Source organism: Castor canadensis, chromosome 2 (assembly GCF_047511655.1).
Source record: "Castor canadensis chromosome 2, mCasCan1.hap1v2, whole genome shotgun sequence".
Taxonomy (NCBI): domain Eukaryota; kingdom Metazoa; phylum Chordata; class Mammalia; order Rodentia; family Castoridae; genus Castor; species Castor canadensis.
Window position 1 is genome coordinate 2035308 of NC_133387.1, and position 25927 is coordinate 2061234.

Consider the following 25927-nt stretch of genomic DNA (forward strand, 5'->3'; position numbering starts at 1 on the left):
TCTTGTGATTATAATATTGCTTCAAAGATTAATTTACTAAACATATAGTTTGATGCTTTAATAAATAACCTGGCACAGTGGGGTTCCGAGTGATGACCTGATGGTCAGGGCTTACAATTTATGAACTATTAATTACCCATTAACTCATCTGCTCAGTGACCTGCAGATCCATCAGCTTGATTGAGAGGAGAGACCTGAACAACCCTAAAAGATATTTTACATAACTTCCAGGAAATTCCAGGGAAAGTTGGTTCTTGGATAAAAGAGGGTGACAAACAAGTTCATTGACTCTCAATGCATGCTTCTCTCTTCCACCCCAAACCAGGCAGCTATTCCTGTGGACATCACCATGCTTTTCTCAGGTATCCCTAATTACACTGCCTGAGTGACACAACTAAGTCTCTCTTCTCCCTAAGACAGGGAGGGGACACCAAAACTTATTCTCCCAGACCCTTGTGTGATGCCAAGCATCAATTGTAACTGGGCTTCATTTACTAAGTGCTGCATTACCTCATCCTTTAGTCTTGACTATGGATTTCCTATAAATCTCCGTGTGGCTAAGCATGATAAACTGCCCAGCACATCACAGAACAAGGCAGTGCTTATTAGCACTTGAGAAGTTATTGATTCCTTGTCTTGATTAATCTTTTATGGGCCCGTGTCATATTAATTCCACAGAAAACACTAGGCTCCACGGCAAAGAGCTCGCACAGAGCTTCTACTTCAATGACGAGATTTTTGGTGCCACCACTTGTAGTCTGTGGCTTTTCTGCCACTGAACTTTTTGTCTCTATTTGTCTGTTTATCAATAATGAACACTTTTTTGGGGGTGGTGCTGGGATTTCCTCTTGCTAGACAGGTGCTCTACCACTCGAACCATGCCTTCAGCCCAGCAATGAGCACTTCTAAATTTTAAGATGTGCCAGTAAGATTAGGGTAAGAGTAAAAGAGGTTTTTCTTTATGTTTTGAAGTAAAGTTTATTTTTCTTGATTACGTATATTTAAAAATATATGGGCATCTCTTTCTTGATGAGAGAGCTTTTTGTGACATGAGTAATTAGTTGCATTATTTTTCTGAACAACGTACAATTTTATGAATTTCACTGTTGGTTCCATGTAACGCTTTCTAAACTAGATCCGTGTTAGTCAGCTGTCTGTTGCTGTGACAACCTGTGACAAACAGCTTAAGGAGAACAAGTTGATTTTTGCTCATGATCTCCAAGGTTTCAGTCCATGGTCACCTGGTCACATGGCTGTTGCTCCTCGGTCTGTGGCGAGGCAGCACATGATGTTAGGAGTATGTGGAGAAGGGACTTGCTCACCTCATGGGACCTGGGAAGCAGAGAGGGGGCTGGGGTCCCAGTACCTCCTCAAGTCTGTGCTCCCAGTGACCTCACCTCCTTCACTGGCTTCACCTCCTAAATGTTCTACCTCCTCTTGAACAAAGCCACTGCCTGGGGACCAAGCCTACAGCACATAAGCCTTTGGTGGGACACTGAGATCTGAACCATGGTAAGAAGTATATCGTGGTGAGATTTTAACATGGGCAAGTTTCTGTGTCTTTATAAATGGCTCAGATTGTGCAGAGGAAGCTTCAGAATTTCAGTATAGAAGGGTATGGGACATCAGTGTGGGGGCAGCCCTCTGGTTTTAGGGGAGATTTGGGAATTGGTCTTGAAGACACATCTTCAAAAGTCTTGACTTAAGACTGATATGCCCTAACTAGTTTCTGCCAGGTAACGAGGGGTAAGGGGGGGTAGGGGGAAGGGGGGGAAGGGGGGAGAAATGACCCAAACATTGTATGCACATATGAATAAAATAAAAATTAAAAAAAAAAGACTGAGATGCCCTAATGGGAGGAGTCCTGGTAGAGAGAGCACCTGAACCTCCTTGTTCCTATCATTGCCACTGCAGAAATGAGCCCCTGACCTCACAGAAGGCTGGCACTGGTCACTATGCAGCCCACTGGTCACCATGCAGCCCTTCTGAGCAAAGCATTTCCCTGGCAGTTTCCTGATGGGTGCATCTTTCTTTTGGGTGGGGCTGAAACTTAGGTTCCTGTGAATCAATCACCACACATTCCAGCACTCCACCAAACTAACAGCAGCACTGGCTGATTAATGAGTTATAGGGTGGAGGTTGATATGGAATGGGGGGACTAAAGGGACAGTCAGGGAGAGAGGCTTGTAGCTGTGCCAGGATCACTGCATGGGCTCTAATTACAGCCTTGGATTGCAAATGTTCAAAGTGATATGATTTAACAACAAACAAATCACTTTGTGGTAGATGTTCAACACCATGTTCAAATGCTGTTTGTGTGGGCTGGTGGAGTGGCTCAAGTGGTAAGAGCACTTGCCTAGCAAGCATGAGGTCCTGAGTTCAAATCCCAGTACTGTAAAACAAACAAAAAAGTCCAAATGATGTCAACTGTCAGCTCCAACTTCCACTAAACCCCATGGGCTCCAGAAAGGTCATTTTTGCCATGGAATCTGTAGGTAATTTTATTTTTCTGACTGGTGTGTTAAGGCCAGTCTGAAGCCTTTTTTCTCTCTGCTGTCGTTTTTCTCCACCAGCCAAGGTGAGAAAGCTACAGCTGGTGGCCATGGGGAGTGAGTGAGCAGGTTCAACGGATCAATCTCAGCATGGAGAGACAAGTCACCCAGAGTTTGTAGAAGTACTGCCACGTCTTCAGTCAGTCAAGCTTGTTGGTTTACTTGAGGTCACAGATTTGGAGCCTCAGGAGTTATGTTTAAATGGATGTTCTGATTAATTGAGAGTTAACCAGTAAAGATCATTCTTTTAAAACTTATCATTTGAACTTTTATCTGAAATCAGAAAGATCTAGATTTGAAAACCAGTTCCATCATTTACCAGCTTTTGAACTCGGGCAAATTACTTAATCACTTTTATTCATCACTCTAATCTCTGCCTCAAAGGGTTTTGTAAGGATTAAATTAGGTAAAATGTGTCCTAACAGAGGTGATGCTCAAAAAATGGTAGCTATTATTATTAATGACCTGAAGTTTTAGCAAAAGCTTTGGCATGATGTAATAAAAATAATTGAATCCTTCAATAATGACTGATGTTGAATTAATTAGTGAATACCGAGGTGCAGAAATTGGGACAATAAAGATGAAAAGGTTCCCACACTCTGGGAGGCCAAATCTACAGATGGATCTTTCCTTGAGTGGTGGTTTCCAGATTGTTCAGGATTAAAGGTGTAGAACTCAGAGCAGGGGCATGGCTCCTCTGGCCAGGTGGAAGATTACCACCTTGCATTTTCTGTTCTCAGTGAAATGTATCTCCTCCTGATAAAGGCAGTGCAAACCAAAACTGTTTCTGTAAACTGGGATTCGGATTGTTTGAGTTTCATTCATCAAGATTCAGGCTTTTGAGGTGAGTCATGTGATAAAACATGGCATACTGATTCCTGAGAGAAACTGGTTCCTCACATAAGCAACAGTGAACGCACAATTATAGGGCACCTACTGTGTACAAAATTTGATGCTAGGTACTCTTGGGAGCCTAACATGCCACGGCAGCTTGTAGATCACCTGGTGGATGCCACAGAAGGTAAATGTCAGGTCACACACCGGTAGAAGAGGCTCAGAGAGCTGGTGTGCAGAGGGTGGTGATGAGCAGGAGGCCACCGCAGGCCAGAGAGATGGAAAGCCTTTGGGGCCACAGAGGCCTGGGTCTGGCTATGTGCAGTGTTGTAAGATGAGGAGACCAGGCAGAAGGCATTGGGTCTACACAAAAAGAGCTCAGCAGCATGGGATTTCAGGATGTGTTTATAGGGTTGGAAATTAGCAAATAAATCCAACTTGATGTGGTATTGGCTCAGATAACTGATTGGGGAAATAAGAGTGGCAGAGTCTTAAGTTTTATCAATGGTGCATTAAAGCATCACTCAACAGCAATCAAGTGAGATGGTTCGATTCACACATAATACACACAAGCCTTGCATCTTCTCCTTCCTCCATTCCTTCACCCTGCCTTTCATTCGTTCCCTCCTTAAGCACGTAGTGAGTGCCTATGTCATGCCAGGTGACACTATTGAAATTCTCCAGTAGCTCACACTCTGCTGGTAAATGGAATGCCCCAAAAAAACCACACACACACACACACACACACACACACACACACACACACACACACACATGCACAGACAAAACCAACCACATCGTGCTATTGTGTGTGGTAAGCACTGCAAATGCAGTGACACTGAGATGACCTGAGTCCTGATTCTCCCTCTCTCTCTCTCTCTCCTCTGTCTCTGTTTCTCCCTCTCTCTGTCTCTCTCTACCTCTCTCTGTCTCTCTTTTCTATTGTAGCTGTTAACTGACTTCTGAATGGCAGGGACCTCCAGCCAGAAGAGGAGGCATTTTTTCCCATTCAGCAGGCATTATTTCTTTCCCCTAACCACAGCATCTCATTCCCATCTACATAGTTTTGTTCTACTTTCTCTGTCTGAGGAATCTTTTTTTTTAATGCTTCTTCATTAAATCCTATCTGTGGACACATTGGTTGTAGGATAATCCTAAAATCAGCACTTTAAGGGTTAACTTTATCCTATCTTCTCCTAGTAGTCATTTACAGCTGGGATATTGTCATTTTACTCCTGGTCAGTCTTAAATCCACCTATATTTCCTGTCTTTGTTACCCCTGGGGGAATGGCTGTAATCAATGGGTTGCCTGCTGGCCAGTGGAACTCACTGATGGCACTTGAAGTGGGCCTGGCAGAGCTACAACAATGGGAGACAAGGAGGAGAGGGACAACCCAAGGTCGGGAATGTGGTAACAGCCAGGCACCAATGGCTCACGCTTGTAATCTTAGCTACTCAGGAGGCAGAGATCAAGAGGATCACAGTACAAATAGTTCACAAGACCCTATCTTGAAAAAACCCATCATACACACACACACACACACACACACACACACACACACACACAAGAATGTGGTAACATTTAGGGGGATGTCTGTTTCCATCATCCATAGCACACAAGATTGGTACAGCACAGCTTTCTTGGACACACACTATATCTTGGTCACACTCACCAATTCCATCCTTGCTCTGATGAGTCATCTTAAAGGTCCTTTGGAGAGACTAGCCTCATGACAGATCCCATATGGTTACGAGAACAGAGTCACTGCTGCTTAATTATGGAATGTCACAAGAAGACAGTCAGGAGAAGCCCTTGGTTATAGTCATCAGAGACAGAGATGCTCATAAGCACAAGAAAAAAGAAAAGTAAATTTCTCCATCTTGTAATGGTTTAGCATAAATCATTAGTGTATGTTTTTTGGAATGCTTTACAAAAAATTACCCAGGTACACTTTTGGGTTGAGCCTGGTGGCTCACACCTAAAATCCCAGATACCGAGGAGGATTGTCATGGTTCAAGTCAGTGGTAGGGGGACGGGAAGTTAATGAGACCCCATCTTAATCAATAAGCCAGATGTGGTGATCTGTGCCTGGTCTCAGCTACGAAGGAGGTGTAGGTAGGAGGATCACAGTCCAGGCCAGCCCAGGCAAAAATGTGAGACCCTATCTGAAAAATAACTAGAGCAAAAGGGCTGGGGGAGGGGGCGTGGCTCAAATGGTAGAGCTCCTTCCTGTCTATCTGGAGACCCTGCATTCACAAGGAAAACCAAGAAGAAACATTTGGGGTATTTTCTCAACCCTTGAACCGGCTGTGATCTGATCTGTGGGAATGTTTTGGATAGCAGACATGTTTATATGGACTGACCACCCGTGGCCACATGGCAGACCAGGACTGAGCCAGCAGAGTCTCTCAGACTTCCCGAGCTCCAGCCTTCCTCAGAGATGGCTGCCTGGAAATGCAGGAATCCCGCACGGGAGCTGCACAATGGCCGAGAAAGGAAGCCAAAGAAAGAAGGGAGAAGGAGGAAGAGTGAGGAGACACGGGGGTCAGGAAATCTGCGTCTTTCTGCCATGGGTTCTGACTTTGCGTGAAGACGCTGAAAGCTGGAGGCTCCCCCGCTCACAAACCTGTGGACGGGCTGTCCTTTGGGGTGGACACTGTGTTCACAGAGGGACCGCGGAGTTAGGGGTGTTGCCTGTGTGCCCACTAAATGAACTCTCATCCGAGAGAGCAGCTCATTCCCACAGCTCCACGTGGGTTTAACTTTCTGCCTCCTAATGAGCAGTAATTGAAATGGATTTATTACCTAAATTATCCCCTAGTTGAGGACATCACTGAGAAAGATGGGACCATAAAAAAAAAAAAAAAAAGCAGCCTGTAGGAGCCGCCAGCATTCCAGCAAGGTTTGTCTAGCCTTGGGCCTCGTGCAGAATGGAAAGCAGCCTTTCAAATTTGGACAATTTATTATCTTATAAATTGGAATTAATATATTTCTTTACTCAATTTAGAAAAGCTGTCAGGAGAAATATGTGTGATTTCACAGGCGATCTTGGACTTAGAGGCCTGGAACTGCAGTCTACAAGGCCACCCTGGACTTCCGTTCTCTTTAGCCGCCATACTCGTGGCTCCCTTCCTCTCCTTCCTTCCTCAGACTGCACCAATGCCTTCTGAGCTTCATCTTTGTACCTCCCCTCACACCAGTGCTCCATGGGAGGCTCTGAGGTCAGGAGTGGTGGGGAAGATGGGGGTGGGGAGGGAGGGAGAGAAAGCGGTGACTCTGGGGTACCCACCGCCTCAGCTACAGCGCCCTTCTCACACGCTTCATCCCTAGTACAGTAGGGCAGCACCCAGACCACCCTCTGCATTTAGGCTGTCCTGTGACTCCTAGACACATCTTATTCTAGTTTTCATTTCGTGTGTGGTGAATTCCTATAGTACCCCACGCACTAGGTGATGATCTCGGGGATGGAAAGTCCAGTTTTAGAATGGTTCATCTCTAGGGACTTATGGTCTCGGGGAAGGCAGATAAACCCAGAATTAACCAAAGTAATTGTGGAAGAGAGAGACAGCAGTGGAGATGCTGAGGAGGGGGCTCCTGTTTGGTTGGAGGAATACTGTTGGCTAACTTCCAACCTGAGCCAGCTTGTGAGGTGGAAATGGGGTGTAGGTGTTGCAGGAAGCCAAAGGCCCAGAGGCACCCCTGAGAGCGAGGCCGTGTGTGTGCATGCATGGACACACAAGGGAGTGGGCAAGGAACCGGTTGAGAAGAGCTGGAAAGAAAAGAGCAGTGAAGAAGGTGCCTGAGGCCAAGGAGCTGGGCTGGCCAGACACAAAGACCTTCCGTGCCATATGAAGGAGTGCAGGTTTTATCCTAGAAAGAGAAATTAAAACACCCATAGGCAATGGAAGCGGTACGGAATTACCAAGGAAAGTTTAGGTGACTGTCTCCCCAAAGACCTGTAGGGAGACACTGGATTTCCTAGGTCCTGGGGTCTAACCTTAAAGCCTTGTACATTTCAGGAACAAATTTATCCTAAGTGAGTTCATAAAACATACGCGTGAACACAGACTGCCACCTTATACACAGCACGGCAGTCAAAGGTCTGAGAGTCCAGCAGGGTGTACCTAGAGAGCTCCAGAGTGCGTACTGCCTAGGCACCACCACAGGACCTGAGCAAAACTCCCGGGGCCTCCAAGAGGGGTGCTCTTACTGCTGGGAAGAGAATATGGGAAGTCCATTGCAGGCAACCCCAGTCCCCAACTCATGCCAGGAGGACTTTGCTTTCCTGGGACAGTGCTAGATTGGCCGGTCAAAATCCATTATTAGCGTTTTCCTTTTACGTGATTTCAAGGGTAACCAAGCTTGCCGATTTCTAAATTCTTCCTTTAGCCATATCAGTGTTTTTCTCTTAGCCTATTTCCTGTTGCTATAATACAATACCACAAACTGGGTAGGTTATAAACAATGAAGGGTTTTTTTGGCTGGGAAGTCTAAGAGCACAGCACTGGCAGCTTCCGAGGACCTTTGTGCTGTGTCAGAATATGGCCCAGAGTAAGTGTGCATGTGAGTGTGTACATCAGACTGCACGAGCCCCTTCCTTGTATACCTGTCCACTCCCGAGACAGCGGCCTTAATCCACTTGTGGAGCGGTACCTCTTAAAGGTCCCATGTCTTGCCAAGTGCCGGTGGCTCACATCTGCAATCCCAGCTACTCAGGAGGGTTGCGGTTCGAAGCCAGCCCAGGGAAGTAGTTTGTGAGACCCTATTTCGAAAAGTCCTTCACAAAAAAGGGCTGATGGAGTGGTTCACGTGGTAGCGTGCCTGCCTAGCAAGTGTGAAGTCCTAGATTCAAACCCCAGTACCATGACAAAAAAAAAAGGTCTAGCCCCTTGAGTTTGCAGGGGCCACTCAAACCATAGCGTGTGTTCTGTAAAGTTATGGTCAGACTTGGTTAGCGTGGGAGGCCTTCTCTCCTTCGGCAGCATCGGTCTTGTTACACTTGCCCACACGCTGATCATCCTTTTTTTTTTTTTTTTTTTTTTTTTTTTTTAATCTAACCTTTTCTCTAGTTCCTGGTCCCCTTTTCCTATTGGCCTCAGTTGCTTTAAGGTATCTGCTTTAGTTTCTCTGTGTTAAGGGCAACAAATGCTAGCTAGTTTTTTAGGTGTCTTACCTATCCTCACCCCTCCCTTGTGTGCTCTCGCTTTTATCATGTGCTCAAAGTCCAATCCCCTTGTTGTGTTTGCCCTTGATCTAATGTCCACATATGAGGGAGAACATACGATTTTTGGTCTTTTGAGCCAGGCTAACCTCACTCAGAATGATGTTCTCCAATTCCATCCATTTACCAGCGAATGATAACATTTCGTTCTTCTTCATGGCTGCATAAAATTCCATTGTGTATAGATACCACATTTTCTTAATCCATTCGTCAGTGCTGGGGCATCTTGGCTGTTTCCATAACTTGGCTATTGTGAATAGTGCCGCAATAAACATGGATGTGCAGGTGCCTCTGGAGTAACAGTCTTTTGGGTATATCCCCAGCTGATCATCCTTGAGGGCTGACGGCCTCCTGGCGCCATGGACGTGACCCAGGGCCCCGTCTGCTGTGGTTCTCCGTCAGAAGTGTGTGAGGGTGAGTCATCTCTGCACGGGAGTGGCCCAACGCCCTGGCCTGGCCTCTGCCTTCTTGAAGGACACACTTCTTCCTCACACACACCCTCCCCTGTTTGTCAGGACAAAACCCCGGTGGTGACCATTCACCAGCCCAGCCTCCTGCACCTGAAACAGGCCAAGTGCTCCTCACTCCCCACCCCAGCTCTACCGGAGGACGGAAGTCTGTTGACAACTGCATTATCTCATTTGAGGACCCTTGTTTGAAGTGCAGGACATTCGCTGACCACGTGGCGCTGGCCCTACAGCTGTCTGTCTGAGTGCTTAGGTGACTTTAAAGCACAGATTGCATCTCTTTGGGTTCTGGTTTTCAATGGGCAAAGCCATGTTTTGTAGGAAATATTCGCCCATACTGGCTGGCATTTTCTTAATTTTTTCTCGAAGATTAAATGACCATACTCTGAACTTTATCATTACCCAAAAAGTTCCTGTAATACACACTGAGGAATTCTGGAACGCTTTTCTGAAAAGGTCACGGCACCTATGACATTTCCTTCCATACTCGTTCTTTCCCCTTCTTTCTCTTTTTGCATTGACTTACTTTGACGCTGCCCAGTGGCTTCTCCCTGCTTCAGCATGCATTGTCACATGCTGTGATGTCACATCAAGCAGGCGGCAGGCGGGCCAGCAAAGGAGATCAGCCAGCAGACGAAGCCAGCGCTCCCGGTGTCTGAGTCACCAGGCACTCATAGGACAAATAGGACAGAGAATGGGACTTTTTCAACGGGAATTGTTTCACAGCACTGATTTCCGTAGGGAGGTGATGTTGGAAAGGCAGGGACGCAGGCATACACCTGCATATCCTTAAGTCTACAACCGAAAATGCAGAGTAAAATGAATATATGATCATTAGGAGAAGTTCAGGTAATGGTCACAGCTTTAAAGCAAAATTAAAAATCACTCCATCTTTACTGTTTTTTAAATAATCGCTATTATCATTTGGGTAAAAATCCATCCAGAATTTTTATTTGCCGTGAAAACAGAATTGAACTCTCAAAGGATGTTTTTCTATCAGGTATGCTACTTCTTAACCTGGCTCTCAAATATCGTGTTATGTTCAAATTCAACAAATACAGATTTCTGTCATTAATGTTGAGTGTTTATCAGTCATTCCATTTTGTCAATGTAAGAAGGTGCATTCCAATTTAACTCTCTTGTTTCAATATTAATCAGATCGTGTTATTTAATGAGGAACGGGTCTTGGCATTTGTAACTGTGAACAACTTTGTGATGGGTGTGCTTTGACGGTTTGCTCTGGTGTCACCACAGGGCTCCTTCTGAGAAGTGAGGTCAAAGGTGACGCCGATTTGAACAATTTGAGCTGTTGATAAACCGCCCTCCAAAAGCCTTGTAGCAATTTCACACTTGTGTCTTCAGATTCTTCCCTTGTTAGACATTCTTATTTATTTAGATCTTTGCTAGTCTAGTACACCAAGACTGATGCTGTGTTGTTTTTATTCGTATATTTCATTGTTAACAGTTATTTTTATATGCGTAGGAAGTCTTTGTAAACTACTTGTACATGTATTTGGCACAATTTCTATCTGCTGATGTATTTGTCTACTCTTTCCCTTTAAATTTGCAAAGAAGGTGTTTTGTTTATCTGTGAATGAACTGACTCCTGCATGCCGTCTTTCACGTCTGGCTTCTTGTGCTCTGTGTGATGTTTTCACGTTCATCCACGCTGCTGCTTAGGTCAGTGGCTTTCTCCTTCCTGTTGAGATCGTGTGGACGTGCAGCAGTGTGCTCACTCAGTCACCCGTGGTGCACATCAGGGCTCCTTCCAGTTCCGGACTGTAGTAAGGGAAGTCTTAGGAACATTTGGGTGAAGTATTTGTGCAGGCGTTTTTTTCCTTTGGGTAGAGATAAATAGTAAGCAGACACAGAAATCCTTCCAAGGCCCCTGGAGCGGATCTGTCTCCTGTTTTGTGCCACACTTTGTATACCTAGACTTGTGTTAATCTTGTTATCGACTCTTTTGGGGCACTAAAACCAGACTTTTATGTACAGAGTGGTACTTTTAGCTCTCTGGGATAGGAACAGAAAGAGAGAGAGATGGGTAATTTTCTATGTGTTGCTAGATTTATTGAAAAAAATTGTAGCGATCATCTCTCCCCCCGCAGCGAGTGAAAGCACCCCTCCTTCGTCTTTGATGTCGGACGCCTCTGCCCAAGGCCTGGCCATAGCAGCGTCTGCAGTTCCTTCCTGGTAGTAATCTGGACAGTGCCGTTTGATTTCCTGTGTGACTGATGAGGATTTAACTATTCTACATCACCCATGCCGTCCCTTCCACTATGGTTATGTTGCTATTTACATATTAATCAGAACAGTGTTTTCTTTTTGACATGTAGACATTTCACATTTTCATGTCAACCAGTGTTCATGGTCTCTGCTTTGATGCTAGGGTTGGAGGGTCTTCTTCAGATTGCAGCAATGGCGGTGTCATCACCGTTACCATCTTCCTCTTCAGCTTTACTCTACATGGAATTTATTTTCAGGTAAGATGTGAAATAAGGATCAGGTGTAACTTTTTTCCAGGTGGCAATATAGTTGTCCTGTCTTATTTCTTTCTCGTTTTTGGAAGTGCTGGGGATTGAACCTGGGTAGAGCAGGCAAGTGCTCTACCACTGAGCTACATCCCAGCTCTAAATAGTATTTCATGAACTGGCCTCTTTCCTTCGGTGCTTTACAGTGCTTCTTCATTGCTCGCGAATTTCTCAAGTGTGTGAGGTTCTCCCTTTGCACTACGTCTATTCCATCGCTGCTTGTAACTGTTTCTTCCACCCACTCTAGATTGTCGTTACTGTTTGTGGCCTTGTTTTCTAATGGCACAAATCTCCTTAATTGTTCTTTTTGTGTACAAAAAAGATTCCTAATGAATTGTAAAAGCTTTTTTTAATTCCTAAAATAACTTTCCCAAGAGTTGGATGGAAATTCCATTGCTAACTTAGAGAGAACCAACATTTTACAATACTGAATTAACCAAAAAAGTGTATTCTCTTGTCAATAGTGTTTAAGTGTGTGTGTAAGCATGCGTGTGTGTGTGTGTGTGTGTGTACAACACACATATCTCGTATTACTATGAGACAGCAATTTCTAGAGCAAAAAGAACTTCCGCTCAGGTGGTCACCCAGCTGGCCTTCCATAAAGAACAGCATCTTACCATGTTAGGCTGTCTCTGATTGTGACTTGGGAGTAGAATAAATTTCTACCTTATTTATCTAACTGTATTTTGGGTCAATAACTACTCAGAAATTTGAGCCTGAAAGTGGGATCTCCTAAAACAAAGCCCTGAGTTACAAGCAGTGACCATGTGACTGGGGACAAGTATGAAGAAATAGAATGGCGGGGTGTAGAGATAGTGATCTTGTAACTTTTGGGAAGACATTTGGTAAAGATATTGCCTGTGTCACCTGGGACCTGGAAGCCCACCGTGGACAGGGGAGACGTCAGAAGGAAGAGACTTGCCATGAGTCCTGGTGTTTTCTGGCTACTTCTAGAAAATACCAGGTGGGGGGAGCTGGAGAGAGACGAGGCTGGAGGGCACACTGATGGCAAGTGATTTGCTTGTCTTCTAAGCATTGATATGTTGTGTTTCCTCGTCTTTTGTTGGAATGTGGATCACACTGGTCTCTCAGACTGTACTCACTGGGCTACACAGCCTTTGCTGTACTCTGGACTTTTTCACCATAAATGTGCTGACTTGCTGAGGGCCTTTTCTCCTTTCATTTATCCAGCTTGGGATTTGTAGAAGTTCATAAATTCAGGGCTTGATGATGTCATCAATTAGTTTTGGAGACTTTGTTTGTTTATTTTAGAGATGGGGTCTCACTTTGTTGCCTAGGCTGGTCTCTGACACCTGGGCACCAGCGATCTTCCTGCTGAGACTATAGGTGTGTGCCACTGTGCCTGGCTAAGGTTTGGAGGATATTTTTCACTGGTTGCCTCTTCACACAATGATTTCCTGCTTGTGTGCCCTTTCCCCCTCTGGAATTGTTAGGCCTTTGCTCATGCCCCATGGCTCTCTCACGCCCTTCCCTGACTCCCCCGTCTTTCTCTCCCTGATTTTTCCATTGACTTGGGTTCTTGTTCATGACCCGAATCCTGCCAGATCCCCTGCTGTGAAACCCAGGTTTGTGAAGAACTCTGTTGAGTTCTTCATTTCATTCATTGTGTTTTCCAGTTCCAAAGCTTGCATTTGCTTCTCTTTAATAGATTTGAATATTCTGGTGAGGGCCCAGTTTTCCCCATTACTTCCTTGAACATTCATAACCATTCGCAGTTCCTCACTGGAGCGTTTATAGGTGCGTAAAAGGCAGGTCTATCTCTATTGCCTGTTTTTCCCTGATTTTTGGTTAAATGGTCCTGTTTCTTTATATGCATGGGATTGTCCCCTAATGCTAACAACTGCACAATCGTGGTGTCACCCTCTTCCAGAGGAGTCTGCATGTTCTCTGCTGGGCAGGTCAGCATGCTGTGGTTAGCACAAGGCTCCCTCGTGTGCATTTCACCTGAGGGCCCCTCTCCACAGCCGGTGTGACCTCCAGTCCTGGAGTTCTCTGTGACTTGCTGGGGCTTTCTTTTTGGCTTCATGGCTTCCTGCCCCTTGGAGCCTCATAATCCAGCGTCCATCTGGAGAAAACAACCATCATCCTATTTGGACTGGTCTTAGCCCTTCCCTTCTCCCTGGGCTCTGGCCTCAAGTCTCCAGTTGTATTTTGACATCCACACGGTGAGACTACCTGAGCCTCAGTTGGCCTTTCTGCCACTTAGTGGTGGCCTGTGGACTGGCTCTTTGTGGAGACCTAGGGAGGTGCTCCAAGGGAGGCCTGGAGAGTGGGATCACCGCTCCCTGATTCTCCTCTCTGGGGTTTCACTCTTTGTAGTCTGTGTTGCCTCAGTTGCTCTCCAATACTTTCAGATGGATATTTTTCCAGATTTTTCTATTGTTTTTGGCAGGATCATTGGTTCGCCACAGGCAACTTCATCATTTCCGAAAGGACTCCTGCTGTGGGTTTGTTATTGTTTGGTGGGGGAGGGGAATCAGGTTAAGGCAGGTCCTTTCCACTTTCTGTATTACTGAGGCACACAATGACCGCGCTTTAGAGAACGATTTTCTGAACGAACTGAGGCTCTCATAAATGCTCTCTCTCCTTGGCCTGTGGGCCTAGCTGGCAGCATCTCTCGCTCATGGGCTCACTTCACATTTGGAAGGAGCCCGCCATTGTTATGGTAAACAGTCTTTACGCGCTGGGATTTGCCCATACTGCTTTTACAATTTTTGCATTCATGATCAGGAAGCGCATCGGTGTGTGACTGTTCTTGCGCTGTTCTTCTCTGGCTTCACGTCACCATCCTGCCAGTCTTGTCCTCTGAGAACCCTTTTCTCTCAGCTGCCTTGGAGGTACTGGCTCCTCGCTGTCTTGGTCATTTCCAAGCCAACTTCCAGCAAGCCAGGACTCCAGTCCCATGTTTATCTTTCCACTGTCCTGTCACCTGTGGCTGCAGAGTGGGTTACCTAATTTTGGGTTTTGGTGTCACTTGGCTTTCCCTTGGTAGATTTTACTCATCCTGGTGAGTGTTTGGGGTGGAGGGGAACCTCAAACACTGACTCTTATCGACTAGACACCCTGGACAGGATTCTCACTTATTTGGCAAAATGAAAAATGTTTATTTTTATTTCCCACACGGAGGGAAGTTTGAAGGCTGCTGTGAGGAGCCTGGTGGGCCCACAGCTGACCACTTGCTCCCACTCTGACCATTACTTTGCCTCCAGACACGCCGGCCACTTCCTCGTGGAGCGAAGCGCTGAACGTGAACGTCAGAGCTTATGTCCCTTTGTGGCCTAATACTTCTGTCACTCCTCCCAGGGGCCCTCAGAGAGAGAACTGTGGGATGAACAGACCTTCTACAGACTTCTGTTGAGTGCTGTCCTTCTGCAGCTCCCTCCCCTCCTCTCCTGTGTCTGTGAAGCTCTCTGACTGCTCCAAGGACAGCAACCGTACAAAGGGGACTTTCCACAAGTTACAAGGAGTCCTCCCTGCCCCGCCTGCTACTGGTTCACAAGATTCCTGTGCTTTTTATTTATTCCTTTCTCTGCAGCTAACACTTGACTGAATATTTTAAGTTGTTAGAAAGCTTTAATATTGTGCTTTCTGAGCCTCCTAGCTCTGACGTCAGTAGACCCTTTCAAATCCATTCATCCAACATGGATATGGAATAAATGAAACACACCGTAATTCACAGACGTATGCTTGGGTAAAAATATTGAGAAACAAATCACAGCAGTTCTTACATTCAAATTGTTAACTAATGTATTCCAAAGTTTCTTATATCTAGTTTCTTAAAGATTGTTTTTTTTTTGAGACAGGGTCTCACTACATAGCCTAGAAAGGCTGGAGTTGGGTGCTGGGATTACAGGTATGTACCACAAAGCTCAGCTTTAAAGTTCTTTATAAAAAGGAAGTTTTAATTTTTTTTCTTTCAGATTAAGATCTATCTGTTACTCATCTGCATTTTGAATATGTTCTGGAAGAGTGGGTGGAGGAAACCTGTGTTTACTTGGCATGTGCTTTGCAGTATTCCGTGTATGACTTGATATATGGCACCATGGTGCCTGTGTGCTCACCGAGGAGGCAGCAGCGATGCACTGGGGACTGAATTCACATCCCACAAGCCATTGCTGAGCAGCTCAGTGACTCAGCCTGGCACCAAGTCTTGCTCAGAGGAGTCAGAACAAATGCCAATGAAGTCAAGTTGACGATGCTCCCTCTCCATCACTTTTCCCTGCATCTCGTGTGATAGATAGCCTCCTTCCCGCCTCTGCTTCCCACATGGGCAATCACGTGACTTCCCATGGATGACTTGGGTGGTCTCTATTTTCCTACACCTTCGCTTTGGGTTCAGACCTGTGACTTGCTTTGGCTCTGTGTTCAGGTCCCCCAGACTCCGGCCTCCCACTCAGAGGCCTTGTTGCTTTGCTTACTGTCACGTACCTCTCCCCTGCTGTGGGACCTTTCCTGGGATGGCCTTCTGTTCCCAGGCAGATGCAGGAGAGAGAGGTGAGCCGCTCTCACTGACCCCAGCCTGAATCAGATGTCTGCCCGCTGGGGGATCTTCATGTGGACACATGGGCCATGGAAGTATTTCCTGTGTGCTCCTGACACGCGTGCCCGTGCGTTAACTAGCATGGCTGTACTGGCCTGAAGGTGGCTGCTACAGTTGTTGAGGAAGTTCTCAAAACCAGACTCTGTCTTAACACGATGCAGAATGCAGTGATGACGCAGGCTTTCTTCCTTCCTCTGATAGTGTTGCTAGGAAGAACAACTTCAGAGCTACGAATGTGGACACATTGCTGTGGTTGACTTGAGATTCCAGGCCTTTACGGTATAGGCCAGGAAGTGTCACGCTGTCTTGGCCACGGCCGAGCTGGGTCTGGGGCCTGGCCTCTGGACTTCAGGTCCAACGCTCCTTCTTTGGCACCCAGACACTCCTATACAATGACAAAAAGGGATATGAGCACACACTTGTGCATCACACACACTGCGTGATGAGTTAAAATAAAACAACCTCCTTTGCTGGTGTTGGTCCCTGTGTGGAGGCACTTTCTGCATGTTTTTTTTCGGTGGCACTAGGGCTTGAACTCAGGGCTTCATGCTTACTAGGCAGGTGTTCTATTGCACGAGCCATGCCTCAAGCCCTTTTTGCTCCGTGATTTTGAGGATGGGGTTGCACTTTTGCCCAGGCTGGCCTGGATCCTCCTACTTATGCAGGTGCACACCACCACACCCAGCTTTTTTTTTTTCTAATGTGATGGGGATTTAGAAGTTTTTACCTGGGCAGGCCTCAAACAGCAATCCTCCCGATCTCAGCCTCCCAAGAAGCTAGGACTACAGGTGTGATCCAGCAGCATTTTAAACAGTTTCATGTACAGGTTAATCCAGGTTGGCCGTGTTGATTCATCAGTCCCAATATGAACTGAGAAGTTCAGGCTGTCACTAATTCATGTGTTTAGAGGCACGAGATACCACTGTTGTGCTTACTGGGGTGTCATTCCTATTGAGATTGTAATGCCTTTAATGGTTTGCCTTTTTAGCCCAGAGTGAACTAATCAGACAGCCATGTGGTGACATAAATCATAGCATATTCCCAAGAAACCTCAGATGGAATAAATCAAAGAAGTTTTTTTCCCAACCAGCTCGTCAATCACTCTTTTTCGTCACAGAGAAAATATGGTCCTTGCTGTATTTCCAGTTTGATGGTAAGGAGACTCGTGTCAGAGATTAAAAATGACAAGTGTGTGGTGAACAGTGTGAAAAGGTGTTTACAATATCTAGACTGAGCTACGACTCAGTAATAGATATCATAAATCTGAGAGCAGCCCATGAGACTGTGCTCCGGATGAGTCAATGTGGCAGGTCACGTGCTGTCCCAGACACAGGGGAGCAACGCAGAACGCCAGCAGTCAGTGCTGGAGGTGAGCTGACTTCTGTGTGGGGTGAGGGCTAGGCTTTCCCACCTGTCCTCCGATGGTAAGACTAATATCTGCGCCTGGTGCCGTCCACTCATTCAGTGAGTAATCAGTAAGCCCAAGAAGATGTTTTTACTGCCCTCAGTCCTCCTCGCTTCGCTCACTCTCCTGCCCTCTTCCCTTGCTTGGGGACTTGCCCAGTGTCTTGTCTTATCTTCTGTTTCCTTTTCTCTCTCCTTCCTCCTTCTCCCTCCCTCCTTCCTTTCTTCCTTCTTTATCTCTCTCTTTTTCTCTTCTTTTCTCCCTTTTAATCAGTCAAACAAAAATAAACTTTACTGAAAGTGTCTTTAGCTGGGCATAATAGCACACGCCTCTAATCTCAGCCCTCCCGAAGCTGAGGCAGGAGGATTGTGAGTTTGACACCAACCTGGTTGGCAAAAAGAGACCCTGTCCCCCTCTACATCAGGTATTTATTCATTTACTTCTAAAAGGTGTTTTTAAAATTAATTAGCCCGTAATTGCAAATAAGAATGGTGTGCGTTTGTAGGGTGCATGCTGATACTTTGCTTCTAGTTCAGGTTGTGGGAAGAGTTAGTTAAGGTAGCAAGGCAGCCATGGCGTCTCTACTTATCTTTTTTGTGGTGAGCACATTAAAAACTATCCTTTTAGCAATTTTGAAACCTACGATACATTATTATCAGCTGTAATCACTGTGTGGCACATAGCTTGCCAGAACTTATTCCTCCTGTCTGTGTCATGTTTTCTTTTCCTTTTGAACACTGTTATTGCATTTTTAATTTACGTCTAATAATTGTACATGTTCACGCAGTGATGTGCCAACATGTGTACATTGTTTGTGATCAAATTAGGATAGGGTCGCATATCCATCCCCTCAAACATTGGTCACTTCTTCGTAGTGATGACACGTTTTCCTTATCCACTGGTCCTATCGGTGGATTTCCCGTGGTTGCTTCTGTCTCTTGAGTATTGTGCCTAATGCCGAAGTGTATTGTGAGCTTTCATGCTTTGGCCTTCTAGGGGCCATCCTTCTCCCATCTTTTTCCAAACAAAACCTACAAAACATTTGTCTGAACATACACACTTGTGTGCACGTGTGAACACGCATGTGAGCACACATACACACACGCACACATGGGCCATAGCGTCTGCTTCTCAGCTGCATTCAGATCGCTGTTTTTCAAATCGGAGTGGATTGTGGATTTGCACCGGACTATTCACACTGTACGCTCCGTGACACTTGGTATCAGTGGGAAATCCTTCTGATGTGATGACCCACTTTAGTGGGTCAACATTTTTGATCATATTCGTAAGTGTTTGTCTCTACTTTGCTGTCATAGACACGGCAAAGTGATAGCTGCTGGGAAGACGGTGGAAGCGGAAGCCAGGACTAGTGTTCCAAGAAGACTAATGTGTTTGGAGAGGCAAGAAATTCGGATAGTGCTAATTGAGTTATAGTGCAATCAATTGAACCCAACTACAAAATAAAAATTGTGGTAGAAAAAAAAGACCATGAAAGAAGAAAGGGTTTTGGCCAGTAGCATGAAATTTTAGAGCTCATTTGCATAACAGCATATAATGTAAGGATTTCTGGGCAGAATAATTATTTCTATAGTCCTCATCTTTTTCAAACTCTCCTGTATCCAAAATTTTATTGAGGATGACTGGAGTTGGCGTTGACTTCTTGCACCCAGCAGTCTGGTCCAGCCCCAATGCCAGGGCCTCTTCCCCCTGTAGCTTCAGTGTGAAGCCTGGGGTCTCCAGTACATCTGCCCCCCATATTCAGCGAATAGAGCAATTTGCCCTCACTACTCTTCATTGTCCTTATGCTGTCCTCTCTTGGGCTTGGGATTTGCGAGTTGGTCCTCGTGTCTTACTTTATCCCATCTATGCTACATTACTACTGTCCATCTAAGGTCCTGAGACACTTGTGATACCATCTCCTCATTTCCTGCATGGCTTCTGAGAGTGAGACAGTAGAGAGTTCTGTTAAAACACGGAGAACTATGAATGCTTAAGTTATCCAGTTATTATGTAATACTATCCTAGAAATTTGAGCAATTGCAAAAGCAACATGTAATCAGAATAAAAGATTTTAAAAGAGGGAAAAAGAATCATTATTTTAAGAGCGAAGATTGAAATTTCTAAGAAGAATAAGGTAAAAAGCCATGAACTTGATGAATAACATTGCTGGGTGCATGATAAATACACCAATGGCAAGATGATTACTGCTCATAGGAATAGGTTGTGTATACGTGGTGAGGAGTAAGTCTTGCTCATGAGAAGAAGCGTGCATTGATGTCTAGGTATCTATTGGTTATATTTTTCGTCTCCTGTTGACTGCACTTGTAGAGACCTTGTCTACTGCCCGGGCTGGAGCATTCCCACACGTCACACGTCATACACAGCACCTGCTCTGCTCTCTCCACACCACCCTTATGCCCCAAGCATGACTGGAGAGTGAGATGGCAAACCAAACTGGCCATTTCCACAGCACGTGACGTTTTCCTCTCTTTGAGTTTGAATTCAGAGACAGAGACTGTAGGTAGAGGGGAGAAGATGTAAAGATTCATGTAGAGTTAAGGGTAGAAATGGGCCATGGCAAACCAACGCCATTGGCCAAGTAAGTTTATAGAGAAATGGTCTCGTGAGCAAGGTGCTGGAGCACAGCAAAGGCACGAGAAGAGCAGAAATGAGGGACGAAGGGGCGAGAGGGGAGGTGGAAGAGGAGGCTCTGACCATGGTGTCTGAGGCCCTGCGACGTGGGTCTGAACTGTGTCTGACTTTGCAGTCCATGGCATACAGTCTTACAATAAAATCTATGTTTCTTGTTAGTCTGAGTGGTATTTCACTTTGTTGAAGCCAGTAATCCCTGCCTAAAATAACATTAATTTACTGGAGGGAAGATGCCATTTATTTTATTTTGAGACAGAAACAAAATGATAGAGTGAGTGGGGAAGTGTCTCGTGCTGATGTGTAGGGACGCTGAATGCCCTGATTGCAGTTTCTCTCAATTAATCGCGGAGATAATCATGAGAACTGGAGTAAGTTCTCTCTTTTCATGTTTTTGAGATTGTCAAAATTATTTTAAACTTCATCTGGCAGAATAAACCTAATAATCAATAATACTAATAATAACTGACATTTATTTAACAATTTCTTTCTGCTAGATTCTTTTTAACTATTGTTGATAAATTCACAAGAGAAACCATGAGTAAGTATAAAATTTTAAAAACGACTGGGGAAGACTTGTGCTACAAAAATATTAAACTGCACAATAAAAGTAGTTAGTTCAGCTGTGATAACTGTTCAAGGAAATAAAAAATTGGAAATAAGAACTTCAGATGTATTCACTTAGAATTTACTTGTATATACATGTGAACACGTGATATATTTTGTATGTGGCAGATGGTGAATAATTATATATATTAATATATGTTTTTTGGAAAGGTCAACTTAGATACTCCCTTTGTACCCATCCCCAGTGAACTACGTTTAGATGAAGTAAATATGAAAAAAAATCAGAGCCATGGAAAACTGAAAAGGCCACTGTAGGTCCCCCACTCTTCCCTGAGTCACAGTTCTTGTGAGCTCCCTTGGGTCTTCATTAACTAGAATTTCCAGACTCCACAATTCTGAGCATATCATAAGGAGACTTTTCAAACCTATGCTGTTGGTTTCAGACATGATCCCTTGAACTGTTTTAAGTAGGCAAATGTCTTTTAATTGTCTTGCTAGGTGCAAAATGGACGTGGTTTGGAGGTGGATCACTCTGGAGGCACAAAGACCAGCGAGGACGCTGTTTTAGTCTGAAACATAACAGCAGCTTGGATTAAAGTATGGATGGTGAACAAATGGGGGAATACCCAAGAGTCTGGGATTGACTGGCTTTGGGGTCTAGAGAGGGAGGGGGTGGGCAGCTGGGGATAGCAGTGCCATTCACTAAGCCTGGAGAGACTGGAGGAGAAGGAGGCTGCAGGGAGACGCTCATTCTGAGACATCCTCTGAGCCATGGATGTGGAGCCAGTCACGTGTGTCTGGGTTTCAGGCCAGTCTTGAATGGAATTACAGATGTCATGGCTGTTGACATGCAGATAATCATTGAAGCTGGGAGATGGAGTGGCAGTGATTGTGTGAGTACAAGAGACCCCCTCCACACCCCCCTCCACACCTTATCCTTGGAATGGGAGACTCCCATGGGGAGGGGCAGTGGCAATGGTGGAGGCTACTCGTGGTCCCAGTAGCAAGGACTCCCATTGCCAAGGCAATGTAAGGAATGTCCCCACAAATGTTGATCCAGGAATGTCCACAAATACGCTGGGTAAGCCCCTGACATGACACTGCCCCTCAAGAGGTCCACATGGGGGCTGTGGACTCTGCTGCAGACAGCAATTCGTTCTCTAGTGGCCACCACCAGTCACCGGACACTGCCTTGTGTTTCCTGAGAAGAGCGTCAGCCAGAATCCCCTTCTGAGCACTTGTGGGGCAGTGGGGGTTCATGCAATCTCAGAGGTCACAAGAAAGAGGCTGGGAGGGGCCCAGGGGTTCACTGGGAGCCTGGCACACCTGGTAGGTTGGGTGGTCGGCTGGGTCAGCATGGAGCTAGAACTCCACAGGGGTGCAGCTTGCTTCTAGAACTAGGGCTCTCTCCATGGATTGTGTTCCCAAAGGAGCCAGGAATGGGGCAGAGGAGGGCAGCTCTGTAGGTCCTGGCTCCCAGTGAGCTGGGTCTTGGCCACGCTGGGCTTGGCAGGGCTGGTCCTGGTCCCCCAGGATGAAAAACTCTTGCAATGGTCATGGCAGTCATCCTACTGAGTCAGGGGCCAACTTCCGCTTGGCGTTCAGGGCTCCTTATGTCCAGAGACTAAAGACACAGGAATGGACACTTGGGGAAGGTACAGGTGGCTTGGCCTACAGAGGAGGTAAGGCTGCAGGCCATGAAAGGGCTCTGAAGCGTGGTGAGCCCTCACCTATTTGTGGCCAGAGAAGGGGTAAGGACTGGGTAATACCACCACCAGCTGCCACAACCTGCTGAAGTGGCCCCTGAGTTGAGGCTTAGCTACTAGCTAAGGAGGAGGAGGAGGTTGGCTCCCAGTGATTCCCGAGACTCTGAAGTGGCAGCAGTGACTCTGCCCCTGGTCTTCTGCCTGAGCCTCTCTCAGGAAGCAAGGCCAGAGTTGCCTGGGCACTGTACCTGATGTGCAGCCTGGGGCCAGGCTGGCCTGGAAGGGCAGCCCTCATTCCTTTAATGGAGACTCAGGCAGCAGGTGCCTCCAGCCCTATACTCCTGTCCATCCACACCCAACTGGTGGAGACATTTAGAGCCCAGGAGACCCTGGGCCCTTCCTCCTGGGCCCCCAGTGGGGTCAGGCTGCCTCTCCCACACCCCATTCGCACCTCACACTCCAACCTCATCAGCTTCATGGCCACATTGAGCCAGCAGGGTAGGTTGGATCTCAGGGAGGGCATTTGGAATCTTTGAGGGGGTCCTGATATACAGAAATTGTTTTGAAAAAACGATGAGGTAGTATTTGGGAAGATTTTGAATGCTATATTAAGATAAACTTTATTCGAAAAGAAACAAGGAACAGAAACCTTTCAAAACCTCACAGTAGAGAGAGTTCTCCAGAAGCAGAAAATTGGCTGAAAGCCAAGAAGTGTCTTCTGCGCAAAGCCATATAGAAAGGGCTTCACCTGTGCTGAGCGGACGCCCTGGTGGGCTCTGCTGGTCTAATCAGGAAGCATCCCTGCCAGTCAAGTGCAGAGATGGAGTGATGTCACAGCCAAAGGAGTTAAGGGCATCCTGCAACCAGAAGTACGCCCATGAAAATGTGCTCACTTTTGGATTTCTTCCCATCAGCTGCAAGTACTTACCGTCTTTGACTCTGCCTAGGTTCTCAAGTGTTATTTTTGTAGGCGAGGCCTCAGCACTCTCTTCAGGAAGGGCTGATTCCAGGGAGGTGGAGCATGGAAGTGTCAACTAGAGAATGCCCTGGAAGAGTCCCAAAGACCTGGAGGTGGCTCTCAGAACCCTGGCATTAGACATGCAATTTTCTCCAACTTCCTGTTGAAATGGAAATCTGCATGGAAATAGAGCTGATGGTGCCTAAAATGTGGAGAGGGGCTCAGTGCCCAGGGATGGGGATACCAGATGCAGCAGGGGAGGTGCAAAGAGGCCCAAAGCCTCCCCTCCTCACCCTCCTCACCCTCCACCCTCGACAGGAAGCTGCAGGCCACACAGCAAGCTCTAGTCCACGTCCTTCTCTTCTATTAATGTGAGAACTTAACTAACTAGCTTTCCTTGGAGAAGTAGAAGGCCTTCCTAGAGAAGTTGAATTTGTCTTTACAGTAATTGTCAAGTGAAGTGTGATGATGCACCAGTCCCACTTGGTAGCTGGGAAAATGAAGACACAAAGAAACCAGGTGGTGCCTGGGTCTCCTGGATTCTCCAGGCACTGTGCTCCTCCACTAGGTGATGCTGTCTGGTCACGTGTTCAAAATCCAGCGCCTCTAAAGCTAACCCAGGTAAGAGAGGAATAAAGCAGGGTAGAGGGAGAAACTGGGTGCTCCCTCCACTGGGGTGGATTAACACGCCCTGCTAATGAGGGGAATTCCAGTCCGGCTGGAAACATCTTTCACAACTACATTTATGTTTGGCCTCCTGTGAAGTCTTGTGCTGTTGCCAGAGCGTTTTCTAGTGTGCTGCCAGCTCTAATGAAGTTAGCCAGGCCCCTGACACTTTGATGGTCGGAGAATCTTCTGATGGAACCCGGAGCAAAGACACTGGGAAAGCCCTCAGTGTGATGACTGGGGGTAAACAGAGCACATGGTTCCTTAGTTGCTTAATGTGTTGGGAACGAAAGTGGCTCTGGAGGTTGTGAAGTGCTCACAGGAAAAGCAAGAACCTGAACCTCGTGGCCTAAGACAAAACTGTCTTTTCCTACCAGACAGACCAGGAGAATTTTTCCCATGGGAAACTGGCTGTAGCCTCTGTGTATTCTTCTGTGTTATCCTGTTCAGTTGATGAATCAAAAAAAATGCATTTTCTGTATTTTAGCAAATCAACACTGACTTGTCTCTAACCTTCTTGGCTGGTTTTGCTGAGCTTGACAGGGCTGGCTACATGGTGGTCCCATCTGAGCCTCGATGCTGGGTCTTCCTTGTCATTCCCTAGGACACAGTGTTCATCCAGGGATGGGTTCCATGGAGATGTGGAAGCTGGGTGGCCATTCCCTGTTGATGACCAGCAGTGAGTCATGGAAGCCTGGGCCATTGGATTTGCCATCACTCTGTGGAGTTCCCTGGGTAGTGTATGGCATCAGTTGGAAGATGTCACTGTGAATGAGACCACGATGAAGACTGTGAATGTCTGAGACAGGTCAGCGAGGGCATCACACCCAGGATCAGCCCTTGCATTCTTAGTGTCTTGGGCTAATAAGGCCAACTTGGCTTATTTGTGATGAAGTAACAAGCATGAAGTATTGATTGGTGCTCATTGTTTGATGAACCCTCTTCTGTTTCCCACCATCATCATTGTACAGCTAGAGTTGTGGCAGAAGGAAAATACCCTTAAGGGGCAGGGCTGTGGTTTAAGGAACAAATACAGGAGGATGAGGCACCTGGGGCCCAGTAATCAAGGAAACTCTTGCCCAGGCCAGCAGGGCAGTGTGAACAGGAGCCCAGGAAGGGTCCTTGCAGGGGACGTGGTCCTCACACACATAGCACAGAGTCTTGTGCTGCCTCTTTTCCAGCAGACTGAACCAGAGGCCAGAAGTCACAAGAGAGGCAGGTGATGTCCCTACTCTAGGGTCAACCTTGGCATGGCACAGTGCATGGAGGGGAAGAGGGTGTCTGAGCTCACAGACCTGACAGGGATGCTATGTGACCTCGGGGATGCAAAGGCCTAGTGCACATCTCCCTAGAGCTGGCTTGTGAGACCCTTCTGTGGCTTTGCCTCCATAAGTAGACTGCTCACTCTGCCAGAGAAGAAGAAGAAGAAGAGGCCTTAACTCAGAAGCTTTTTGCCTGAACTTCAAGTCTCTTTTGAGTCTCAAATCTATGCTATTCTGAAACTCAGGTCCAAAAGCACTTTGAAAATAGGGTTCTAAACTTTACCAGCCCTCAATCAAACCACCCATGCTGGGGACTGTACTTACTCAACAGCCCAATAAAGGCATCTTAGGCTGCTGTGTGGCCTGATCTGGTCTCAGCACCTCCTGGAATCACAATGGTAACAATGACCACTGAAGATGGAAAGGATTAGAAGGGCTCATAGAGGAGCAAATGTGACCATATGCATGTGTGGAGATGTCGTAATGACCTGTAATCTCAGCTACTCAGGAGGTGGAGATCAGGAGGGCTGTGGTCAAAAGTTAGCAT

General features: G+C 46.3%; 1 long non-coding RNA gene across 1 annotated transcript in view; it reads left to right on the forward strand.

Moving 5' to 3' along the window:
• The window catches only part of LOC141416924 (uncharacterized), a 47489-nt gene extending 25245 nt beyond the window's left edge, over positions 1-22244 (forward strand). Inside the window, exons 2-3 of the long non-coding RNA XR_012441557.1 lie at positions 21287-21385; positions 21597-22244. This is a non-coding gene — a long non-coding RNA (uncharacterized lncRNA). The remainder of the gene's footprint in view (positions 1-21286; positions 21386-21596) is intronic.
• Positions 22245-25927: the final 3683 nt, after the last annotated feature.